The sequence below is a fragment of the Podarcis vaucheri genome (assembly GCF_965113315.1).
Source record: "Podarcis vaucheri genome assembly, chromosome: 1".
NCBI lineage: Eukaryota > Metazoa > Chordata > Lepidosauria > Squamata > Lacertidae > Podarcis > Podarcis vaucheri.
This window is the reverse complement of record NC_138759.1, coordinates 127,398,703-127,423,228: the sequence shown is the minus strand read 5'-3', so window position 1 is coordinate 127,423,228 and position 24,526 is coordinate 127,398,703. Positions and strand designations below refer to the sequence as shown.

Genomic DNA, 24,526 nt, shown 5'->3' with positions numbered 1-24,526 from the left:
GTTGTCAGAATGATGCCTCGTAGAAAAAATTATCCGTTTTGACCGGCAGTATAAATGTTGACACTTATGGTGCTGCTGAAACAACACCTCACTTTCACCTGATCCAATTAGAAAAATGCTTATGTCCACATCAAGAAGTAATAATAATAATAATAATAATAATAATAATAATAATAATACCCCACCCATCTGGCTGGGTTTCCCCAGCCACTCTGCGCAGCTTCCAGCATATATAAAAATATAATAATATAATATTTTATTATATTTAAATATAATAAAATTACAAACATTGAAAACTTCCCGATACAGGGCTGCCTTCAGATGTCTTCTAAAAGTCAGATAGTTTATTTCCTTGACATCTGGTGGGAGGGCATTCCACAGGGTGGGCGCCACTACCGAGAAGGCCATCTGCCTGGTTCCCTGTAACATCATTCTTGCACTAAGGAAACCTCCAGAAGGCCCTCGGAGCTGGAACTAGTGTCTGGGCTGAACAGTGGGGGTGGAACAATGTTTCCCTAATCAAAAAGTGAAGCTTTGTTGTTTAGGTGCCCCCCCCCCCCCCGTTTAGGAAGGCCCAATAAAACTCTGATGTGTGAAATACAGTGCTGCTGCTCTGCTTGCGTAATAGCTTTTAATCCAGTGGAGGCATCTGCTAATGTATGATAAAGGGAGGTGTTTTCCTGATTGCAAACCTGCTCCCCCAAGTCTTCCATACTGTTTTGGAGGGTCTCCCAGTCCTTTGGAACAGATTTTGGGGAGCTGGCCACCATGATTTCCACTCATGATTAAAAGAATTGAGCCAATTATATCTAAACGATATACTTGTTGAGAGCATATAAAGCTGACATCCCACAGTGTATGCATATACATAACAACTTGGCCAGTTTTTCTTTTGCAGACGCCATATTTTCATATCCAACTACGCAAGTAATTTCTCTTATAAGGCACTCCCGTAGTGGACATTTCCACACACACTGAATTAGATTTTTAGTTTTTCTTGTTTCACCCCATTGACAAAGGCATCTCCAGTCTCGAAAACAAATTCATTTCCATCACCAAGGAGTTCGTTTATTCTAGGAGATGTATTCCTTTTGTCTGCTGCAAAATTCCTCAGTGACATTGTTATCCTCCTGGCTGGCCTGTCCTTGTACTGTGAAGCGTTGGCAGTGTAGATTCACCCTCTGGAATGAGAAATCTAAAGGAAATGCAATAGTAAGAAGCAGGCAGCAGGCAGCAGAGCTGGCGCTGATTATAAAAAGGATGGCTTGAGTTTAATCAGAAGTGTGTGTGTATGTTTAAATCAGATCAGGCCAGTTGATAGATGTGTTCAGCCTTCTTTTTTATAATTAATGAGAAAAGACACCCATATGAAAATACTTATTTTCACAGAAGTCCACGCTGAGACTGTCTTTTTGTTGCTGAATATAGTTAAACATCAGCACTGAGAAGGGGCCTTTTCGGGACACACAAACGCTCACACTTATTTTCACTCTGTGTTGCTTTGGATGTGTCTGCTTCTTTTTTCCAAACGTTTTCTTGCTCAGTGACAGCAACCGTAGAGGCCCATTTGCTGTCATTGGCTCGGCTTATCAGTATATTTCCACTGCAAAGACTTCTGGCGCATCACTGGGATTTATGATCTTTCGGACTGAAACCAATGTTCTGTTCCATCCTGCCTTTGTGATGCGAGTGGCTGCTTCACCAGATGGAGACATTTGGCGAACAGAAACATTAGATGAACCTAAAGCACGTCAACGCCTATTAATCCGTAAACCTCTTTTGAAAGAGCAATCCCCTCACACCACATTTTTGCTCCTTTTTTAAGAAACCGAAACTGAACACACTAGTTAACCCAACCTTACAACCTGAGGTTTTTTGGAGATGCGTGACAAACATAGCTGTCAACTTACAGATTTGAAAATAAGGGACCAGCAGCCTCAAAAATAAGGGATTTTAGTCAACCAGCTGAAATACGAAGTTAAAAGGGACCAGATAATTTTTGAGAGCAGCGCCAGTTTTTAACCCTTTGTTTCCAGAGGTTGCTGCTCAAGACACCAGCTGATGAAACACTGCAATTAAATGACTACAAGCAGCAACCACTTTTCACGCAAAACGAAGTCCAAGCTACGAAGATGCTGCTGCAGTTCTGTATCTTTTCTCTCGTGCTCCACCTACAGCTCCCAGTTCCATCGGGGAGGAAGGGGAGGGGAATAGCGCCGGAAGTAAAACCGCAGATCAGACCATCTATGCTAGTCTACCACTACAAATCTATGGAAGAAGCGCTTGCGGTCCTTCCTCCGCTTTCCCCCTCTATGGTTAGCCCTTGGAACACCTGCCCGCGCCTCTGCCTCCTCCTCCTCCTCTCTCTGAACTGCTTTCTCTATGGTTGCCCTCGCTCGCCTCTCAAGACTCCCCAGCAATTCATAGGCCTCGCTAGGCTGCCCATCTCATCCGGGTCCTTCGGCAGCACAGCCTATCGGGAGCGGTGGCGATGGGCAGAAGGGAGGCCCCAGGCAGAGATGCTCAGTTCGGCGGCCGCGAGGAGGATGGCGGCGGAAGGGCACGAGGCTCCCGCCAGTCCCAGCGGGGAGGGGCTCCCGGGGAGGGGGCCAGGCTGGGCAGCCAAGCAACCCAGTTGGAGCCTCCCTCCTCCCTGGCCAGCAGGGAGGGAGGGAGAGGACCTGCTTCCTTTGAAACCCGGGACATTTAAGGGACATCATCAATAAGGGACAGCAGCGGGACACGGCACTGGGATAAGGGAGTTTCCCGCCAAATAAGGGGCGGTTGACAGCTATGGTGACAAACAACAGTCGGGACTGCCTCTGCAGTGCTCTAGCCCTGATCAGCTGGAAGTAGAGTAATGCTCTCTGCATATTATGGGGTGGGAATGCCTTGCAATGGGAATAGCTTGCTTTTAAAGCCATGACACAGACACGGAAGCTTTAATAAAATGCCAAGCACATGCTCCAAACAAATGTAATGTTAAGGAAACAAGAAATAAAATATTTAATGGCATGGGGTGTGCATTGCTATGGGTGAGGAGGAAGGTAGACTTAGCAGGTGTTCTGCAATCAATCCTGCCTACCAAGCTGTATGTGCAAGCACTGTTGCTTTTGAGCAGTACAGTGACTTGAGTGCTCGCCCAGCAAAAAGATTTTAAAGACCCAAGGAAAAGGGTGACAAAATGGCACCCAAGTACAGTGGAAGGTGGGCTGTCACAGGCACTATTCAATAGGAAACTTAAGTTCAGGAAGAGCTATGGGGGTCCTAGTGCTCTTCCTCTTCGTAGGGCATAGATAGGAAATCACATATTGCCGGTGACAAAATACGATGCGACAGCCCTGAAATATCATATTATTGTGGCTTACAACTTTTAGTTATAAAATTTCTGTGTCAGGTTTTACTCCCTGGGTTCTTTCCTTCATTTAATGTTCGCAACAATCCTGAGAGTTAGGTTAGCTTGAGAGATAAGTTAATTAGCCACGGTCTCTAGTCCGCTTGATGACCAAGTGAGGATTTGAACCTGAGTTCCTTCCACCCAGTCCTAGCCTGACACTATAAACCACACAGCTTTCTAAACTTTCATGTTGATGACACACTTATTAGACATGCATTGTTTCACGACACAGTAATTCAGTTTTACTAGCTAACTGGGGGTTTAAATAACCCCTTTCCAGCCCTGACACATGGTTTGGAAAGCTTTGCTATAAACACTACCTCCCATTAGTTCTTTAGTATGAGGGCAGATGTTTGAATTTCCAACAACAATTGAGTATGAATTGTGCATTTCTTGTATAAACTTTAGTTTCCGTTTACTTATCCCTAAGACTTGAATCATGGTTGAAATTTTGCTATTTCAGTAATTCCTTGGAATTCCTCAGTTCCAAGCTTATGAGTTTGGCTTACTTTCATTGAATTCTGGCCCCGACTCTAGCAAAGTGTCCAGATCTACCCAACAGTTCTATGGAAACCATCAGAAAGGTTGAAACTATAATGGCATCTTTCCCAGCGTCTCTTCCTTTCCCGCCACTCCCTCGTAATTTTTGGGGGGGAAGATGAGTAAACATATTTAATTATAGCCTCTTTAATGACCGGGTAGCAGACTGGTGAACAGGAAATCTCCAATACCTATATAGGAAGGTCCCCTGATCTGACATTGTCCTCTGTGATACAAAGCAACACGATCCTTTTTTGTTTGTTTGTTTAAGGAGTTCACATTTTTCCCAGTGTTTATAATGGCCTTCTGTAACTGAACAACTCAACTATTTCCTTCCGAATTCTTCTGTTCTGTAGAACATGACACAACACGGTGCTTTGCTGTTACCTTGGGTTAGTTTTCTTTTTCATGTTAAGAATCAGCAGAGGTTACTGCTTCTGCTTAATATCCTCGTTCCCTTCACTCCTTTCTTACTCAGAGAGGGCAGGCCAAAGGTGATACAGTAAGGCAATAGCAAGGAAGAGGATTAGTAAAGCCCTAAATGGCATCGGCCCAGTATACCTGAAGGAGCGTCTCCACCCCCATCATTCAGCCTGGACACTGAGGTCCAGCTCCGAGGGTCTTCTGGCGCTTCCCTCACTGCAGGGAACCAGGCAGAGAGCCTAGGACTTGCTGATCAGACGGTTGGCGGTTCGAATCCCCGTGACGGGGTGAGCTCCCGTTGCTCAGTCCCTACTCCTGCCAACCTAGCAGTTTGAAAGCACGTCAAAGTGCAAGTAGATAAATAGGTACCGCTCAGGCGATAAGGTAAAAGGCATTTCCATGCGCTGCTCTGGTTTGCCAGAAGCGGCTTAGTCACGCTGGCTCCCTCGGCCAATAAAGCGAGATGAGCACTGCAACCCCAGAGTCAGCCACGACTGGACCTAATGGTCAGGGGTCCCTTTCCCTTTACCTTTAAACGGCCTTGGCCCAGTATACCTGAAGGAGCGTCTCCACCCCCATCATTCAGCCTGGACACTGAGGTCCAGCTCCGAGGGCCTTCTGGCGGTTCCCTCACTGCGAGAAGTGAGGTTGCAGGGAACCAGGCAGAGGTAGTGCCACCCTCCCTGTGGAACACCCTCCCATCAGATGGCAAGGAGATAAACAACTATCTGACTTTTAGAAGACATCTGAAGGCAGCCCTGTTTAGGGAGGTTTTTTAATGTTTTTTTGCTTTATTATTATTAATATTCTGTTGGGAGCCACCCAAAGTGGCTGGGGAAACCCAGCCAGATGGGCGGCGTATAAATGATGATGATGATGATGATGATGATGATGATAATTGGTGAGGAGGCTCCAGTGTCTGGGCTTGAACGATGGGGGCGGAGACGCTCCTTCAGGTATACTGGGCTGAGGCCGTTTAAGGCTTTAAAGGTCAGCACCAACACTTTGAATTTGGTTTAAGTTCTGCTAATTTGGTTTAACACAGCTAATTTGGTTTAAGTTCTGAAGAGAGCTATTTAGGTTTTACTATTCTACTCACTGCTTCAAATTATGTTTAAATTTAAAAAAATCATTATTTTGAAAAATGTCCTAGGAAGAGATAATATTGAGAGATAATTAGACTACAGTTTACTAAAGGCTAGAAAATCCCATTCATAAATTGGGGTGTTTTAAATAGCATAACACAAGTTTCACTTTTACTTTAATGTAAGGGGTTTCTAGAAGGGAAATTTGAGTTAGCTGAAGCTATTCATATTGCAGAAATCAAGGGCAACAATATTTCTTACCAGACAAACTGGTCACAGCTCAATGTGCCATGAGCTATATTGCAATAACTCTGGCTTAATCGTGCATAACTTCATGCTTTCTTCTGGCCACTGTTAGAATAACCCCAATTTGAAAGCTAGATTAAAGACATATATCACCTTTTCTATGCTCATTATATTTTTATGGATGTATAGAACTTAAAACTTGTGAAGTCTATCATGAGAGAGGCAGATCTTGTGACATGTGTATCTATGCATTGATGAGAACTGCAAACGAAACTACTTGGGATATTGAACAATTGTGCAACTGACCATCATACAATCTAAGATGCCATCAACCATAAAATATTCATGGGAAAGTGCTTTGTGTTGAAAACAAAATACGAATGGGCAACCAGTGGAATAAGTTTTGCAGTGGCTTAAGACCTTTAAAAATTACAAATGGCATACAGCTCTTTGCATTGGATGCTATTTGGAGAATGAGATTAAAGCACACATTTATGTGTTTAAGAGCTGGTATAGTGTAAAGAGAACATGTGGTACAGTCATTGTCATAGGATTGCACCATCTCAGCAGTGATGTTTGACAACACATGTGAAAGACACAAAAGCCCTTCTTCAGACCCTCCAAGTGTCCCTATTTCCAGGGATAGTCCTGGATTTATAGAAGCTGTCCCAGTTTCTGATTTGGTGCCAGAATGTCCCGCTTTTCCTTAGGATGTCCCTAGTTTCTTCCAAGAAGTGTTGGAGGGTATGGAGTTATCCAACCCCCAAGCCGTGTGAAGGCAGCCCTTTATAGGGAACCCTTTAGATGTTTAATGTTATTTTTTTTAATATGTTGGAAGCTGCTCAGAGTGGCTGGGGCAACCCAGTCAGATGGGCAGGATATAAACAGTAAAATTACTATTATAGAATAGGATATCCCTATTTCCACCGGAGAAATGTTGGAGGGTATGCTGTTTGGGCAACTAGATCAGGAGATTCTTATCTATATGGAGGAGGAATGAGTTGAATCACAACGCCCTGTCCCCAGATCTTCTGTGTGTTTCTACCCAGTTTGTATGCATGTAGCCCTGCCTCTTTTTCTCCATGCAAACAGGGATGCTGCTTTTTAATATACAGAAGAGCTGGATCAAGGCCTGGAGGAGGTTGGGGATTGGCGTCTGAATGCAATCCCTGCTCCCTGTCAGTGCACTGAGTAACTTCTGTGCTGGTCAGCTGAAGAGAGCTGGAGTGTTGGGGCAGAATATTATAGCCTGGTCTTCTCCCAGTATTCCATGTGCAGGAACACTGTGACAGGAGAGTTCTTTCACACAAGCAGTCTTCCATGTGCATAGAAGTGGGTAATGTTGGTAACGTGCCCTGTTTAAACTTTGAATCTGCTCAGAGTCCCACTAATGATTATAATTTGGTCTCGTGTGTGCTTATACGCTTCAGTGTAAGCTTCTCCCCAGTGTGACTTTCGCACATGTTTCTGGATTGTGCTCATATTGTCTAACCCGATCATTTATTGGCCAAGTTGTCTCCCTTTGCAAAAGCCAAACTCCTTAGCTTGCCTAAAATGAGCACAACTGGTAACGCCATTCAGCTGATAAAAAAACCAGCAAATGGTTTGAGGCAGATATTCTTACAAATGTCATTAAGCGTCTTAGTTCCTTGAGGCTCGCACTTTTCGAAGCAGTATATATTTTAACATTTGTTTTAGGCTGTCACCTGAGGGCACATATTCAAAAGCCTGTTCTCTTGAAATTAATCAGCCTCAAATACGTTTTAAGACTGAGAGCTAAATTTGTGCATTTGACTATGAGGCCATGTTTTCAGATATAAAAAGCTTATGGTTTTCAAGGTCTGCTTCAGAGACACCGCAAATATAATTGTATTTGCAGCAAAATAATATTAGAATTAAAATTAAGGTTGTGAATTGTATCAGAGCTTGGTAAGGGTGGTCATGTGCCTTCCCACCTTCCACAACGAAGTCCCATATTTGGAGGGCCTGTCTGGTACAAGCCCAGTTCAAATGTACGGAATCATAAAGAGGGGAGAGCAGGAGGGGGCTTGGAAGTTCTCCATTCACAGTTGGTGGCACACGGACAAATATCACCTCATCACAGGTGTGGCCAAATGTGTTGTATTTTTATTTAAAGTATTTTAACTGCTGGATTTGCACCTATAGATTAGGACTGGGCGATAACAACTTTTCAACATAGCCATGTATCACCAGCCAAATGTTGTGATACATCGCAATGTTGGAAAGCCAAGGGAGAAAGAAGCTGTGTCAGATATGGCCACACGAGGGCTGGGGCCAGTGCAGCTCATTCCTTGCTCTGGACACTGGTGGTGGATGGACTCGGATGGTGGTGGCAGTTTCACCCGCCGGGTGATGGTGCCATTGTGCTCTGGCCCTCAAACCGGTCCTGGGCGATGTATTGATACATCACCCAGGCCTACTACAAATCTATGCCCATTTTGTTCTCTTTTTAGGGCAACACACAAGTGGCCACACTAAAGTACAGTGGTACCTCAGGTTACATACACTTCAGGTCACATACGCTTCAGGTTACAGACTCCGCTAACACAGAAATCGTGCTTCAGGTTAAGAACTTTGCTTCAGGATGAGAACAGAAATCGTGTTCCGGCGGCGCTGCGGCAGCAGGAGGCCCCATTAGCTAAAGTGGTGCTTCAGGTTAAGAACAGTTTCAGGTTAAGAACGGACCTCCAGAATGAATTAGGTACCCGAGGTACCACTGTATGGACTTTTCTTCTTCTGATCTTAAAACTGCTTTTAATTTATAATTCAGACCCATTAGCCAGGTTATGTGGAAGCTTCATGCAGACCCCTTTCCTGCCACTTTGCAGGGAGGAAACACGTCAGGAAGCAATAGTTAAGCCCACCTTTCTGTTGCATCTCTACCAGGCAGCTTCAAACCAAGCTAGGTTGTGGTAGTTAATGATAGGAAGGTGGCTTCTGAATACTGGCTTGTTCGGAAGCAATTGACCAAAGTTTTCCAGACTTTGCAGAGGATGCTTGGGTGTGTTTTAGGGTTTCTTCTTTGGCATGGCCCAAGCCCACTGGCCTTCATTATTGACTGTTCATACCTAAAGCACAACCTAGAACAGGGGCTAACAACCTTTCTGGGTCTGTGGGCAAATTTGCAAACTGCAGAAACTGTTGCTGGCACCAGACACATTCTGTGAAAGCAAGCACTCGCCCCATTGGTGACCCATCGCCTTGAATTAGTCCTGTACTCCCCGCACCTGCATATTGTGGGTTGGCAGGCATTGGTACTGTTGGGCATTCTTGTTTGCTAGCACTGATTTTTCCCTTTGGAGGATCCTGTAATAAACTTCCCAGGAATTCCTCTCAACAGTCTGCAAAAATAAAGCCTGCTGCAAGCCAGTATCTAATTGATCAGTGAGTACACAGCCTGGTCTTGCTTTATTTATTTTCCAGCATTTATGATAAGGTTGCAATGTTTATATTGTACCTGGGACTATTTGTTTGAGAGTTTCCATTTGGCTCAAAGTACTCTTTGATTCGTTTTAAATATTTTCATTTTCCCAAGGTTTCCGCCCCCACTTTTCTTCTTGTTAGAATAGTTCCCCTACTGCGCTGAAACTTCTATTGCTGCTCCGCGTAGTGTCTGGTAAACATGAACTTTTGCTTATAGGAAATGTCTGGACTAAATCCTAGAAAGTCCAGATCAACTGTTGGTTCCTGTTTTGTTTTTAATGAAATGGTGTTTGATGTATCATTTGCTGTAATAAAAAGCAAGCAACCACAGGTGGCAGACAGAAATTAAGCTTGCTGCGCGCTGGTCATTTCTCAGAGAGGTTATGTGTTAATTAATGCTGCTTCTTTTTTTCCTTTTAAAAAATTACCATGTGCAAGGGAACAACAACAACCACAACCACCACCACCACAACAAAAAATTAGATGTATGTGCCACCCTTCATCATCATAATTTAGGGTGAGTCACAGTATAAAATACAGGATAAAAACAAGTAAATAATTAACACAAAACAGCAAAATGATGACTCCCCCCCCCCACTTCCCACAGACACATTTAAAAGGCTGTAGAATACGAATCAGCCGAAGTCCTGGTTGAAGAGGACCTTTTCACCTGGCACCTAAATATATACCGTATTTTTTGCACCATAACACTCACTTTTTTCCTCCTAGAAAGTAAGGGAAAATGTCTGTGCATGTTATGGAGGAAATGCCTACAGGTGGCATGCCTATGGATTTTCCTCCCCTAAAAACTACGTGCGTGTTATGGTCAGGTGCGTGTTATAGAGTGAAAAATATGGTATATAATGAAGGAGCCAGGCAAACATCCTATGATTCTATGATCCCTAGGGAGAGCATTCCACAGACATTAATTAACATTCATATAGCCAGCTCACATTGCAGGCTATAGTCTCTGAGAGATAGCTTAAACTTCAGCGTCACCTTTGTGTTAGAACTTTGATATCTGTTAAAAAAAGTTAAAGGACCCCTGACAGTTAAGTCCAGTCAAAGACGACTTGGGGGTTGCGGAGCTCATCTCGCTTTACTGGGCGAGGGAGTCTGCATTTGTGGCCAGCATGACTAAGCCGCGCCTGGCGCAACGGAACACTGAAACCAGAGCAGCACACGGAAACGCCATTTACCTTCCCACTGGAGCAGTAGCTATTTATCTACTTAAACTTTTTGGCGTGCTTTCAAACTGCTAGGTTGGCAGGAGCTGGGACCGAGCAACGGGGAGCTCACTCCGTCGCGGGGGATTCGAACCGCCAACCTTCTGATCAGCAAGCCCAAGAGGCTCAGTGGTTTAGACCACAGCGCCACCTGCCTCCCTTAATACAGTGGTACCTCAGGTTAAGTACTTAATTCGTTTCAGGGGTCCGTACTTAAACTGAAACTCTTCTTAACCTGAAGCACCACTTTAGCTAATGGGGCCTCCTGCTGCCGCCGCATTGCCGGAGCACAATTTCTGTTCTCATCGTGAAGCACTATTTCTGGGTTAGCGGAGTCTGTGACCTGAAGCGTATGTAACCTGAAGCGTATGTAACCTGCGGTACCACTGTACCTTTTCTCCTTACAAGTTCAAAACATGTTTCTTTCCCTTATGAATGAAATGGCATTTGGTAGCATATAAATTCAATCATCATCATCAACAATAACAACAACAACAAACAAACAACAACAATAATGGCTTTTTTGCTGAATTTGAATACAGTTTGGTAGGGCCATTAGGAGCCATGGGCTGCCAGTTGACCATCCATGGTGAAGATGATTAAACATTTGATTGTAGATGAGATGAGGGCTTATTTTCAGCCAAAACTTGCCAGAACTCAATTCCTGCACCTCGGGTGGGCGCCATTATACAGAACAATGGAGGCATTCATGATGAGTTCCAGCACCTCTTTTCCTAGAAAAATAATACTGGGTGGGATCACTCTTTTGTTAAGGAAGCAGAATTGGAGACCAACATCTAGAGAGCACTGTGCTGCTTGACCCTACTTTAGAATGTTATTTGAAATGCAGCTATAAATTGCTTAAAATGCTGCAATTAAAAGCACAAAGTGTTTCAAAGATATTAAACCCCTGCCTCCCCCTCTACCTTTTCCTTTTGGTTTGAGTTTTCAGAAGATTTTATCTTTCGTGAGCCTTGGTATTACTTTCTTTCAGGATGTGTTGGTTAGTTTCCTTTAATACTTTTAAAATTTGGGTGTTGCTGGGTTGGTTTTTTTATTTATAAAATATATATATACACAAGAAATAACTGAGGAAGTGAGTAAGTCTCTTGAAATAAATCACTTGGCAGACTTTGGTATTCAGGAACCACATACTCTTTGGCTGACCTTATGGAAGTGAACATCCATGTTCTTTAAGAAAGACGGAGCATTCCTGTGCTTCAGAAGGTAAAATCCATTCTTAAGTTAAATGTCTGTGAAGTAGCTTGGGGAAATATAAAAATTCAGGTTTTTAAGAATGAAAACAGTGGTGCAATTATTTTAGGATCTTTTTGTCTAATTGCCAGTCTTGGGATTTCCATTTTATATCTTTCTTTTCTGTGATGTGCACCATGCAGAATATGGAAATAAAGGAAAAAATATTTATCTTCTGGAGGAGAAGTTTAAAAAGCAAAAAACCTGCTCTTAATCACCAGAAGTTGCAAAGTGTAGTCATGCTATAAGCTAAGTTATGCAATAAAATAAAATCCATGTTTTCATAATTCTGGGAATCTACAGATCCAATAATGTGATCTTTGGTGCTGTTTGCTTTCTACACAGAATTCTTTGGCAACTATAATCAATTTCTACTTTTTAAAAATTAAAGTGAACAAAACCCTCCCCCATTTAGTGTATTGTTTCCCCTAAGGAAGTTCCATTTTAAAAGTAATTCATAGTAGCATTTATTAAAATATGTTTTAACATGAATGCAAGCAAAAAGTTCACAGTTTGTAGGGTTCTTTGAAATAATAAAATAATTTAAATAGATATAATAGGAGATTGGAGATCAAGCATCATAATAGCTAACTTCTGTATGAGGTCATTTGTGTGTGCGCGTGTGTGTGTGTGTATGTTTTAAGTATTTTTGCCCTAAACCACGAAACAATAGAATAGTAACAGCAGGTTGTCAAACAGTTAGCATTTTCCCTTTATATACTGTAAGATAATAGGAAGAGCAAAATAATGCAAGGGAATAAAAGTGTTGTACAATGTGAATTTTTGGACTATGAGTGGTAGATAACATCTGTAGGGTTGAATCCAAAGTTTGTTGCTACTGGTGGTAGCATCCACTGAACATTTTTACTCAGAATTCTCCCTCTGATGGGAAAGGGTGGAAGGAGAGGTTATTTTCATCGACTTTCCCTTCTCTTCTGCAGCCCAGAACGCCATATCCCATCCTGTTCCAATTAGTCCTGAAACCCTCAAAAAAAAGGGAGGGGAGAGAAAAAGGGGAGACCTCCTGCCTCCCCCTTTTCATGAGTGAGATTCCTCTGCTGGATCAGAAGTCATCTGCAGAGGGAATGTGCCATTATGTTTGTATTCTATTATTTCCAATAATGTGTATTATTATTTTTCCAAATTTCCAGCAAAGAGGCTTGGGACACATGTATTATGGCCTAAGATTTCAGGAGTCGTAGTCCCCTTGATCAAATGTGTACATATATACACACACATAACCCACCTCACCCCAAGTGTGTGTATATATGTACACATTTGATCAAGGGGACTACGACTTCTGAAATTTGTGCCAGCAAATCCGGGTAACACAAAAACCTGCTCCGACATTAGCAACGACTGAACATTGTAAAGGGTAGTGCACTGTACAACAAACAGCTGAATTTTGCAAATGCTTGCTTTTCTGTGTTTGGTAAGTATCATGTGCTCAGTGTAGCCTATTTATTCATAAAGTAAAAGGGCAGGGGAAAACATTAATGTCACTGCAGGCAGCTGTAGCAATGATGGGAATCTGGATGTTGTGATCTAGCCATATGTATAATTAATGGCCCTGGCTGTGTCTGTAAGGGGGACTTCTGAACTTTGCAGTCTTACGCATGATGTAACTTGGAGGAAAATAGTTTGTGATGTGACCGTGTATACAATACGATTTAAGATTCTGATGCAAGCCACCTCAAGCTTCAACAACAAAAAAGGATTTTACACATTTGCAAGCAGGATTGTTTGCAGCGTTTCAGGTAATCCTCTGAGAGGAGGCTTCCATTTTAATGGCTCTTCGTGTGTTTCACCTGTGAATATCAACGCTGTGTCACAAAGGTAGGAGAGATCATGGGTGCAGTGGTGAAGCTTGTGTTTGTGTTTATATCCACTTATATAATCCATTTATATAATTATATAAATCCATTTATATAATGGATTTATTATTTCCTTTTTAGAACGTTCTCGACAAAGCACTTTGCAACATGCGTGTAGTTCTGAAATGCAATATTAAAACCACTCACGATTTCCAGTTCACCACAGTGTTTAAAAACCAGCACCGAAATTAATAAACGTGGTCAGGCCCCAATATAGCAGCCCCAATCTATAACCCCAGGTTATATTAGCTATTAATTGCCACAGAGAGAAAAAAATAGCTGTTCAAGACCTTCTTAAGGACCACCAGAGACTTAAGCCTCACACCGAGATCCCAAGGTGTTATACATGTGTATAGCTGCCTGCGATATAGTAAATGTAAGATACGACAAGCATAGATTTGTACAAAACTTAACTGAAAGAAAACGATAATGAACTCACTTTTATTGATACTCTTTCAATATATATATTTTTTTTCTAAAAGAGAAGCGGGGACTTATATCTTCTAAACCAGTATTTCATGTGGCTGAAAATTCTGAGATCCATTGGAAGTTTATAAACAATTGTAAAGACCCACATACCCACACCCACGACAGCCTCCCTCCACTCCCGGGTCCGGCTTGGGCCACAGCTCCCTCATGCGGCAGAGCCAGGCTTCAATGAGGGAGCCTGGTCACTCCCCTCCTCGAAAAAATGTGCCCAGGGCCACAGCCCCCACAGCCCACCCCATGATACGCCACTGGGCATTGCTACACCACCGTGCTAGAGCCATAGCTGTCAACTTACAGATTTGAAAATAAGGGACCAGCAGCCTCGAAAATAAGGGATCAGCAGCCAAAATAAGGGATTTTCAGGGCACAGGTATGTTCAACTTCTGAGCCCCTCCAAGCCAAAGGCAGAAAGCCCAGCCAGCAGCCAAACGAAGCCTCAAGCGGTGGTTCCCACAGCGCAGCAACCCGGCAAAGGGGATGCAGCAAGGAAAACCATGTCACCTCTCTGCTGGGAAGCGCTGAGCAAAGGTGAGTCCCCAGGCAAGACGGCCGATTTGATCGGCACAAGGCATGCAAGCTCCACCCCCCAGTCGTTCTTAGACTCCTTATTGGGTGAGCAACGCAGCCAAGCAACACAGTTGGAGCCTCCCTCCTCCCTGGCCGGCAGGGAGGGAGGGAGGAGCTGCTTCCTTTGAAACCCGGGAAATTTAAGGGACATCATCAATAAGGGACAGCAGCGGGACACGGCGCTGGGATAAGGGACTTTCCCGCCAAATAAGGGACTGTTGACAGCTATGGCTAGAGCCAAGCTCTATTCGAAACACAAGAGGGGGTCAAATCCTTTCATCCAATCATTTTTATTTTTTTTTATAAAATTTTTATTAGTTTTACAAAAGTTTTTATAACAAACAAACATAAAAGAAAAACAGACAAACAAAGAAATATAATTTCAAAATATCCTTTCATAAACTTCTTTCCTCGGACTTCCCCATACCTCCCCTTTCTGCATCCTCATGTCCAAATTTTATAGCAACTTATAAATGTTTTTTCCCATCCTAATTCATCATAGTCCTTTCTTGATCTATTCTTATATTACTGCAACCCTTTCTTTCTGTAAAATCTCGACAATCTAAACTTCATCAAGTTTATAATAGTTCTTAAGATAAATCTTAAATTTCTTCCAGTCTTCTTCCGCAGCCTCCTTTCCCTGGTCACGAATTCTGCTCGTCATTTCCGCCAATGTCATATAGTCAATCACTTTCATCTGCCATTCTTCCAAGGTGGGTAAATCTTGTGTCTTCCAATACTTTGCGATCAGTATTCTTGCTGCTGTTGTTGCATACATGAAAAAAGTTCTGTCCTTTTTTGGCACCAATTGGCCGACAATGCCCAAGAGAAAGGCCTCTGGTTTCTTAAGGAAGGTATATTTGAATACCTTTTTCATTTCATTATATATCATCTCCCAGAAAGCCTTAATCTTCGGGCATGTCCACCAAAGGTGATAAAAAGTACCTTCAGTTTCCTTACATTTCCAGCATTTGTTATCAGGCAAATGGTAAATTTTTGCTAGCTTAACTGGGGTCATGTACCACCTATAGACCATTTTCATCACATTTTCCTTTAAGGCACTACATGCCGTAAATTTAATACCAGTGTTCCACAACCTTTCCCAGTCAGCAGACATAATATTATGACCAATGTCCTGTGCCCACTTAATCATAGCTGATTTAACTGTTTCATCTTGTGTATTCCATTTCAACAGCAAGTTATACATTCTTGACAAATTCTTAGTATTGGGTTCTAACAATTCTGTCTCAAGTTTTGATTTTTCCACCTGGAAGCCAATTTTCCTGTCTTGTTTGAAAACCTCCATTATTTGATAATAGTGGAGCCAATCTTGTACTTTGGGTTTTAGTTTTTCATGGCTCTTTAATTTCAGTTTCTCTCCATCCTGTTCTAAGATCTCACAATACTTTGGCCATCCGACCTCCATATTGACTTTCTTGTGGGCCTTAGCCTCTAAGGGTGACAGCCATCTAGGGGTTTTGTTTTCCAACAGATCTTTATATCTCATCCAAACATTAAACAACGCTTTCCTTACAATATGATTTTTAAAGGCACTATGCACTTTGATTTTGTCATACCATAGATATGCATGCCAGCCAAATGCATTATTGAAACCTTCTAAATCCAAGATATCTGTATTCTCGAGGAGCATCCACTCTTTCAGCCAGCAGAATGCTGCTGCTTCATAGTACAATTTTAAGTCCGGCAGGGCAAATCCCCCTCTTTCTTTTGCATCTGTTAATATTTTATATTTTATTCTGGGCTTTTTTGCCCTGCCAGACAAATTTCGCAATGTCTTTCTGCCACCTCTTGAAACAGTCCATCTTGTCAATAATCTGCAAAGTTTGAAATAAAAATAACATTCTAGGCAATACATTCATCTTAATCACTGCAATTCGGCCTAACATTGACAATCTCAAATTTGACCATATTTCTAGATCTTTTTTAATTTCTGACCAACATTTTTCATAGTTGTCCTTATACAAATTCAAGTTTTTAGATGTTAAATTAACCCCTAGGTATTTCACCTTCTTAACCACCGTCAGACCTGTCTCTTCTTGAAACTTATTCTTTTCCATATCTGTTAGGTTTTTCCCTAAGACTTTAGTTTTTTGTTTATTCAATTTAAATCCAGCTACCTGTCCAAATTGTTGAATTATTTCCAACACTCTTTTTGTACTAGTGTTTGGCTCCTGCAAAGTCAATACAAGGTCATCTGCGAACGCTCTTAACTTATAGTGTTTGGTTCCGACCATTACACCTTTAACTTGCTGGTCATCATCCAATCATTTTTAAGAGGGTATAGTTAACCTAAGATGGCAGCAGAGCAGAGCAAGCAGGAAGACAGAGCAAGCCAATAGGAATACAGCAGATTGGGGCATTTATTTGGTGGAAACCCTTTGTGGATGCCTTTGTAAGAGGTCCTGGTGGGTATCCTGATGCCCACAGGCAATACAGTAGCAGCTTCTGGCCTATAGTATACTTTGAGAGCCAAGGGGGAGGACTTCAGGCCCCAGAGGGGCTGGATGCGTCCACCCAGGCTTCTCCATCTCGCCTGGGGCTCTGTGAAAGCCATGCTCCTGGACCTGCCATGCAACTTCCTGAAGTGCTTTGCCTAGCTAGAGTAATTGAGACAATGCCTGGATGCAAGAGTGTGTGTTTGTGTGAGTGTACTGTACAAACTTTTGGTTTTTGCATGGCTGTAATGGAGCCTATGGTATAAAGGTGAGGGTCACATGGCACTTGACTTTAAAAGGTCTCTATTCCTGCCTTAGACCTACAGAGGATTTGATGCAGCCAATAACAGAGGATACGATGATTCCAAGTTAAGCACCTTAAAAAAGCAAAGTTAAGTCATTTAAAATCTGTTTGACTGAAGACTGCTTAACTTTGGCTGGGTGGCTATTCAGTTAGCCATTGTGGCTTCTCCCCATACTTATTTTATTTCCCCTTCCTTCCTTCCTTTTTTGTTACACTCTGTATTCTCCTATGCATACTGGAATTTTCTCTTTTACTGCATGACCTCGTTTTGAAAGTTCTGAGTCACACAGATATAAACAATTCCAGCCAAGAATGTCAGCAAAATATAATTGTTTGGCTCATTTTGAGCCTTCCTATAAATAGCAAGTGTGTGAAGGTTCTGCCTTGTAGATTTTTTTAATCATAAGTTTTACATCTATACAAAATAGATCAAAAGATACAAAGGCAGGTAAAGGATAAGACAACATCAAGCAATATAGAACTGTACTCTGTATTTACACCCCTCACTTGAGTGTTGCAAGTAAATAAGCGATTGATGTGTTCTGGTGGGTGGGGAAATGCTGAAAGAGAATAGTTTGTTTTGCGTAGTTTTCAGGGAAGTAAATGGATTTTATGAGCCGAAGAAACCTTTCCAGTCACCTGCCTGAGCTGAGCTCATTCTGTGAAAATGAGGAGTTCCTGTTGCCCTCTGTCTGCATGAGTTGCATTTGTAAAGTGAAATTGCCCTTAAAAGTACATTCCAGCATCTCCCCCAAGATTATATGTGAGGACAGGAAGGCTGTTTGTTTTATCAGTGATGGGTACCTGGCTGAATATGGAGTGAAGTGTTCTTTCTATTACTATTTATTGCATTTATATACCAACCTATACCCGGTGGTCTCAAGGCGGTTCACAGAATAAAATCAAGATATAAAGCCACAAAATACATGATAAAAACAAAAACAACACAATAACCCCCCTCACCACACATTTTAAAAGGGCATAAGTTGTACTGTAAATCAAATCAACCAAAGGCCTGGTTAAAAAGGAATGTTTTTGCCTGACGCCTAAAGGTGTGTAATGAAGGTGCCAGGCGAACTTCCCTGGGGAGAGCATTCCACAGACGGGGAGCCATTGCAGAGAAGAAGGTCCGTTCTCATGTTGCCACTCTCTGGACCTCTTGAGGAGGAGGCACACGAAGGAGGGCCTAAGAAAATGATCTCAGAGTCTGGGTAGGTTCATATGGAAAGAGGTGGTCCTTGAGGTATTGCTTGTTTAATCTTTGTAATGTGTGTGCTACAGCTATCAAAGAGGGAGGTCAGAGTGACTCCGTTTTCCATTTTTTACGATTCTTGGTGTACATTTCATCTGGGACAATTTATTTGTGTTCTCCTGTGGACAAGCCAAGTTCTTCTGCAGTGGTCCAAGCTGATTCCTCCTGGTTTTTGCTTATGACAATGTATAAGATAAAAAAAAGTGTGTGGGATGTAGGAGAGTCTGTCTTTACTTAGTTCTGGAATTCAGCTTTATCTTCCTTGGCTAGAATTGCTGCATTAAAACAACAAACAAGATAAGTGGAGCTGCACTGATTATTGCAACAAGAAACCATGAACGTCTTCACTTGGAAGCAGGCCTGTTGATTTCAGTCGAACTTAACTGCTTTGTTCCTACATTTGAAGCCAGCATATCCGAAATCCTGTGTGTAGTTATCCTAAAACAAGGCATGCCCTTCACTTCTTACATGAAAATGGAAATTACCCGGCAACCCCAGAAGTGGATGAAATTAACCCGATAGGATCCAACAAATTAAATGCAGAGCTGTTTTTGTCACCTGCTATCAGCTTGCTAGTTTATGGAGAAAGAAATTGATGTTTTGTGTGCCAGAGATGCCTCTGCTGCACATAGTTGTCTGATGTTACTTGAACAACAACAGTTATCTGCTAATCATGTGAGAGGAGGCAAGAGAACAGACATTAGGAAGGAAGGAAGGAGATTAGGCAACGTCTTCTGCCAAAATCTAGGCTGATAACTGCACAGAGGCAGGAAGCTGGACTGGATGTGGAGATCTTGTCCTTGCTTTTTAAGCAGATAGGAATGTTGTGGCATACAGACCTCTAAAAAGAGCTGAGCAAACCAGTAGTGCAATTGCATTAAGGTACCCAGTCCTGGAATTTCAATGAGTCTGTAGTTAGAGAATCCTATTTATGCCTGTGGGTTTTAAAATGTTGTGGAGCAGAGACATAAAATCCCAAGGAACTGAAGCCTGTTTCAGCTCTATGTAGTGTTCTGCTCATTTATAAAAAAAGCAAAATGGCAGGCATATGCTTTATAATATTTTCCAGAGAAACAAGCAAGTGCTGTAAAAATAGCCTGCCACCCGTTCAGCCTATTTTAAGGCATGTCAGTTATGCCACTCTCCTTTTCTCTCACTGATAGACAAGGCTCATTAAAGAAGGTTGCTTATGAAGTATGTGTGAGGATTGGTCCTTGCAGTGTTTAATGCACAAGCAGGTGTCTGTAAACCCTGGATATTTGATAGCTTCAAGCTGAGCAGTACCCACTCTCACATGGCAGGGCCATATGGAAGCAACTGACCTATGGGAAGGAGTCAAGGGATAGACAAGTGAAGGTGTTTGCTTTTGCTCCTGGTTCACTGGTTTTATTTTGTTTTTGTTTTACCTGTATTCATTGCACTGTATTAATACTGTGTACTGCTTTGAAGACTAGAGTAAAAAAAGGGGGGGTACAAATCCACTCAATAAATTTAGTAATAATAGCTGTCATTATGGCCCCATAAAACAGCAGATTCCTCTTTGTTATCTCTTTCGGCTCCCCACCCCCAGTAACTCCTCGACTTAGGGCCAAAGTTGATGTTATAGCAACAGCTTTTGGGAGTTAGTTGATGCTAGTGGGTTTATTTCATCTCCCTCACTGCTTATATTCAACTGTTTTTCTTCCAGTGTGGTGTGCTTATGCCTTGGTTGCTGCCATCCCATAAACATCTGGTTGCTCACTTTGAAAACAGGATGTTGGACTAGGCGATTTTTTTGGTCTCCATTCTGGTGTTGGTCTTGTTTTATACGCTCGTTGAAGCCACATCAATGTGATGTGCTCTGGATGTCAGACTACAGCTCTCATCATCCCTGACCACTGGCTATACTGGCTGGGGCTGATGGGAGTTATAGTATGGAAATAAAATCTGATGGGTGCCCAGCGGACTACTTAAGCATTTGCTAGTCTTTCTATGTTTCTTTTTGGCATAGAAGAGTTGGAAAGGGACCACAAGGCATCGTCTAGTTCAACCCCCGGCAATGCAGGAATCCTTTGCACAACGTGGGGCTTGAACCCACAACCCTGAGATTGAGAGTCTCATGCTTTAGCAGCAGAGCTATCGACTGTGGATGTTGGATATTTTATGGTTCTATTGCATTGCATTTTGGAGATTGCCCCGGAATTTCTAATAAAATAAACATTGTCCATGCGTGTTTCCTCATATGTAAGTAGCAATCTCTGGGAAGCTTGAGCAGCCTTGAGGTGAGGAGAGGTTTCATGCCTTCTCTCCCTGCCACAGTCCCAACAAAATTGCATCTCCAAAGCTGGCGCTTTGCATTACAAGGGCACCAATGGGACTTTCTCTGGAAATGCAAGTAGCATCTCAGAAAGGAGATGTTTTGGCAGGACAGTGACAGGGAGACAAAAGAGTTCAGCGTCCCTTTGCCGACAAAGGTCCGTATAGTTAAAGCTATGGTTTTCCCAGTAGCGATGTATGGAAGTGAGAGCTGGACCATAAAGAAGGCTGATTGCCGAAGAATTGATGCTTTTGAATTGTGGTGCTGGAGGAGACTCTTGAGAGTCCCATGGACTGCAAGAAGATCAAACCTATCCATTCTGAAGGAAATCAGCCCCGAGTGCTCACTGTCAGGACAGATCCTGAAGCTGAGGCTCCAATACTTTGGCCACCTCATGAGAAGAGAAGACTCCCTGGAAAAGACCCTGATGTTGGGAAAGATGGAGGGCACAAGGAGAAGGGGACGACAGAGGACGAGGTGGTTGGACAGTGTTCTCGAAGCTACCAGCATGAGTTTGACCAAACAGTGGGAGGCAGTGGAAGACAGGAGTGCCTGGCGTGCTCTGGTCCATGGGGTCACGAAGAGTCGGACATGACTAAACGACTAAACAAGAACAACAACAGAGTTGAAAGGGGTCCCCAGGAGTCATCTAGCCCAACCCACTGCTCGAACCAGCCACCTGCTTGGTGAAGCAGCCAGGCGCCCTCACCAGCTGCGCCACCTGGGCATTGGCTTATTTCTGCCGCTGCATCGCAATGCCCGGCTCCTGCTTACGGACCCCTCCGTATCTGCACCCTCTGCCAGCTCACGAAAGGTGACCTTCGGGCGCCCCTGAGGGCGACGGGACACCTGCCTGCTACTTCCCGAAGCCCGGCTCGTCTCCAGTGCAGTAGGGAACCCGGCGTGGGGAAGAGAGGGGCCGTCTTTTATTACCGCACGGGGCGACGCGACGAGGGAGGAAGCCGGCAAGGGGAGTCTCGGCCACGGGGGCGCAGGCAGCCCGACGACCCGCTCATCTGCACCAGCGATGGCCTCGTGACCAATCCCAAGGGTAGCCCCAAATGGAGCAAATTACAGTAATCAAATCATGAGCTTACCAAATGCATGGGCAACTCTGGACAAGTTATCTAGCAGTTGTAGGTGCCTTACCAACAGAAGTTGTTAATTTTTTACTGCCACTTATTCATTTAGTTGTGGCGTATAAGAGATATTTGTGTGGTTTAGAGATCATCTGATATCATCAAGAATTCTGTGCAAATGAGAAAGCAAGTAGAGCCCCCAAGCCAATGCAAGCTGATGCAGTAAATATACCACGATTACCTTGTGTGTTTGTTAGTGTACTCTAGGGAACCTTTTGCAGCCTACAACGACAAGAATGTTGGGCTTTGTTATGGTACCTAAGTGATGTCATTGCAAAGATGCAACAAATATGAGAGACTTTTGGTTCTTGTGTTTTGTTTTCTGTGACTAATGCGCTTGTCATTTCTGGGTTTTGAATTTTCCCTGTTTATCACCCTCTGGATGACTGTACAGTAGTGGGATCAACTGTTCAGAATTCTCCCATGGAAAACAGAAAAGGAAGGAAGCCAAGGGAGGATGAAGACTTCGCATCCTGTACCCTTCAGAGGGGAGTGGCTACAAATAACTTAATCTGAAGGACAATACTTCATCTATTCTAATTCTGTGATGTTTGAACCCAGAGGGAGCAATTGCTCAGAGCCCAATAAGCAGTGAACTCTCTGGGTGGGTTAGCTAGTAAAAAAAAATAGAGCACATTAAGAAGGCCAAGAGAGAGCTTTCTTAAAACGTTCCAATCTAAACAAAAAGCAGAAGATGGGAAATTCAGAGGTGCTTCTCAAGTGATCTTGTGACGATGTCAGCGATGGTGCAAGACAGTATTCAAGTGCTCCCTCTTCCAAGAAGGCAACTTTTTTTAAAATGGAGAGAAGAATTGGCATACGGATAACAGAAGCCTTATTAAAGGAATTTCAGTTTTTAAGAACATCTCCTGATTATTAAACAGATGCGATATTGAATGGAAGGTATCTCCTACTACAGGATAGGTCAGGTAAGTGTAGAAAACCAGAATGAAAAATGCTGTTGCCAAAGGCAAATTTAAAGTATGTAAACAGCTCGATTTAATGTTCATTACGTTGCAATGGATGGAGTATCTCCCCTTATTTCTTGTTTTAAAGGTGGTTGCTCATTGGTTTTCTCTTAGGTGTTACATTAAATTAATATCTGTTTGTGTGATTGGCTACTGCTGCGAGGAAAGAAGATGGCATTCTTTCTGCAACTATTTAAAGGGTGGTTGGAGTGGTTCTGTTGTCCTGCAGAAAGCCATTCGTTCTGCAAAGAAGTTGTAAAACTTGAAAAGGGGAAAAGAAAGAATTCAGCTTCTCGCAAATGGAAAGTGTATTATTGGAAGGAAATTGTTCTTTATCAGTGTGCTGTCCAATATATGCCTTTACAGCAGTCAAAAAACATTCACATATCACCAATCCTATTAGAAATGGAGGTGGTGACTGCGGGGAAATCAGATTTAGCTGCTGATACAGCAAGCCTGGTCTGAGGCTAGAAAACAGATTTCACTTGAAAAGTCTCTGTTTACTAAAGCCAAAAGGTTGCAAGGGAACTCTACTCATCCAGACCCTTTTAATTCAGCATTCACCCTGATTTGCTTGCACAAAGCTTATGGGGTGTCCATTCTTTGTTGAGCATTCAATCAGATTTGTTTATGGGGTGGTTATTCATCTGGTAGTCATCCTGGTTTGCTTGATGGTGTTTGCACATCTTGTTGTTAGCCCTTACACTTTCCCCTTCACTTTCCAAACTGCAATAACTCTGTATCCCCACTCCCCATGGACTTGTGTTAGGACAGGGGTCAGCAAAATTTTTCAGCAGGGGGCTGGTCCACTGTCCCTCAGACCTTGTGGGGGTCGGACTATATTTTTTTGGGGGGAATGAATGAATTCCTATGGCCCACAAATTACCCAGAGATGCATTTTAAATAAAAGGACACATTCTACTCATGTAAAAACACGCTGATTCCTGGACCATCTGTGGGCCAGATTTAGAAGGCGATTGGTCTGGATCCGGGCCCTGGGCCTTAGTTTGCCTACCCATGTGCTAGGATGACGGAGAGCTTTAAATGTGCAGTCCAAAAGTTCAAGTATGTGGTTGAATCCCTCCCACAAAAAGCTGACTGTCCGGAGGCACCCTCACAAAAAAAATCTGCATGTACCCAACCCAAAACTGGTCCTATCATTAGGCAGAGTGAGACAAGAGGGTGCCGAAGGATGCAGAATAGCAGTGAGATGTTGAGAGGTCGAGGCTGTGTCAGTCCTGTGCTCTGTAAGTTAGCCTGATGCTCCCATGTGTTTTCCCATCACTAGTGTTGAACTAAGATTGGTAAGCCTCTGCACACATAGTGTGGTGTGTGGGTCCCATTCTGACCTTTGCCTCAGGCAGCAAGCTGTTTGGGCATCAGCAGTTGTACATTTTTTCAAATTCGCTGTGTCCAGCATATAAGTGTTCTTTGCCCTTGCCGCAAAAACGGTATTTGTAGTTCAAGTGCAAAACTTAACTCTGGCTAGAATTGTACATTTAGATTTAAAATGGCTTACTAGGGAATGAAAATCTGTTTTCTGGCCCATGTTAATATCATTCTCCA

At 42.9% G+C, this 24,526-nt stretch overlaps 1 protein-coding gene across 6 annotated transcripts in view; it reads left to right on the top strand.

The window, feature by feature from the left end:
* The window catches only part of HECW2 (HECT, C2 and WW domain containing E3 ubiquitin protein ligase 2), a 197,411-nt gene that overhangs the window by 67,931 nt on the left and 104,954 nt on the right, over positions 1-24,526 (top strand). For 2 of the 6 annotated variants that reach the window (XM_082222541.1, XM_082222542.1), the window contains exon 1: positions 22,605-22,921. The exons of the other annotated variants lie outside the window; for them this stretch is intronic. The gene's annotated coding sequence lies outside the window, so the exon portion shown is untranslated. Of the gene's footprint in view, positions 1-22,604; positions 22,922-24,526 lie in introns of those variants that run through there. 6 annotated transcript variants of the gene reach the window in all.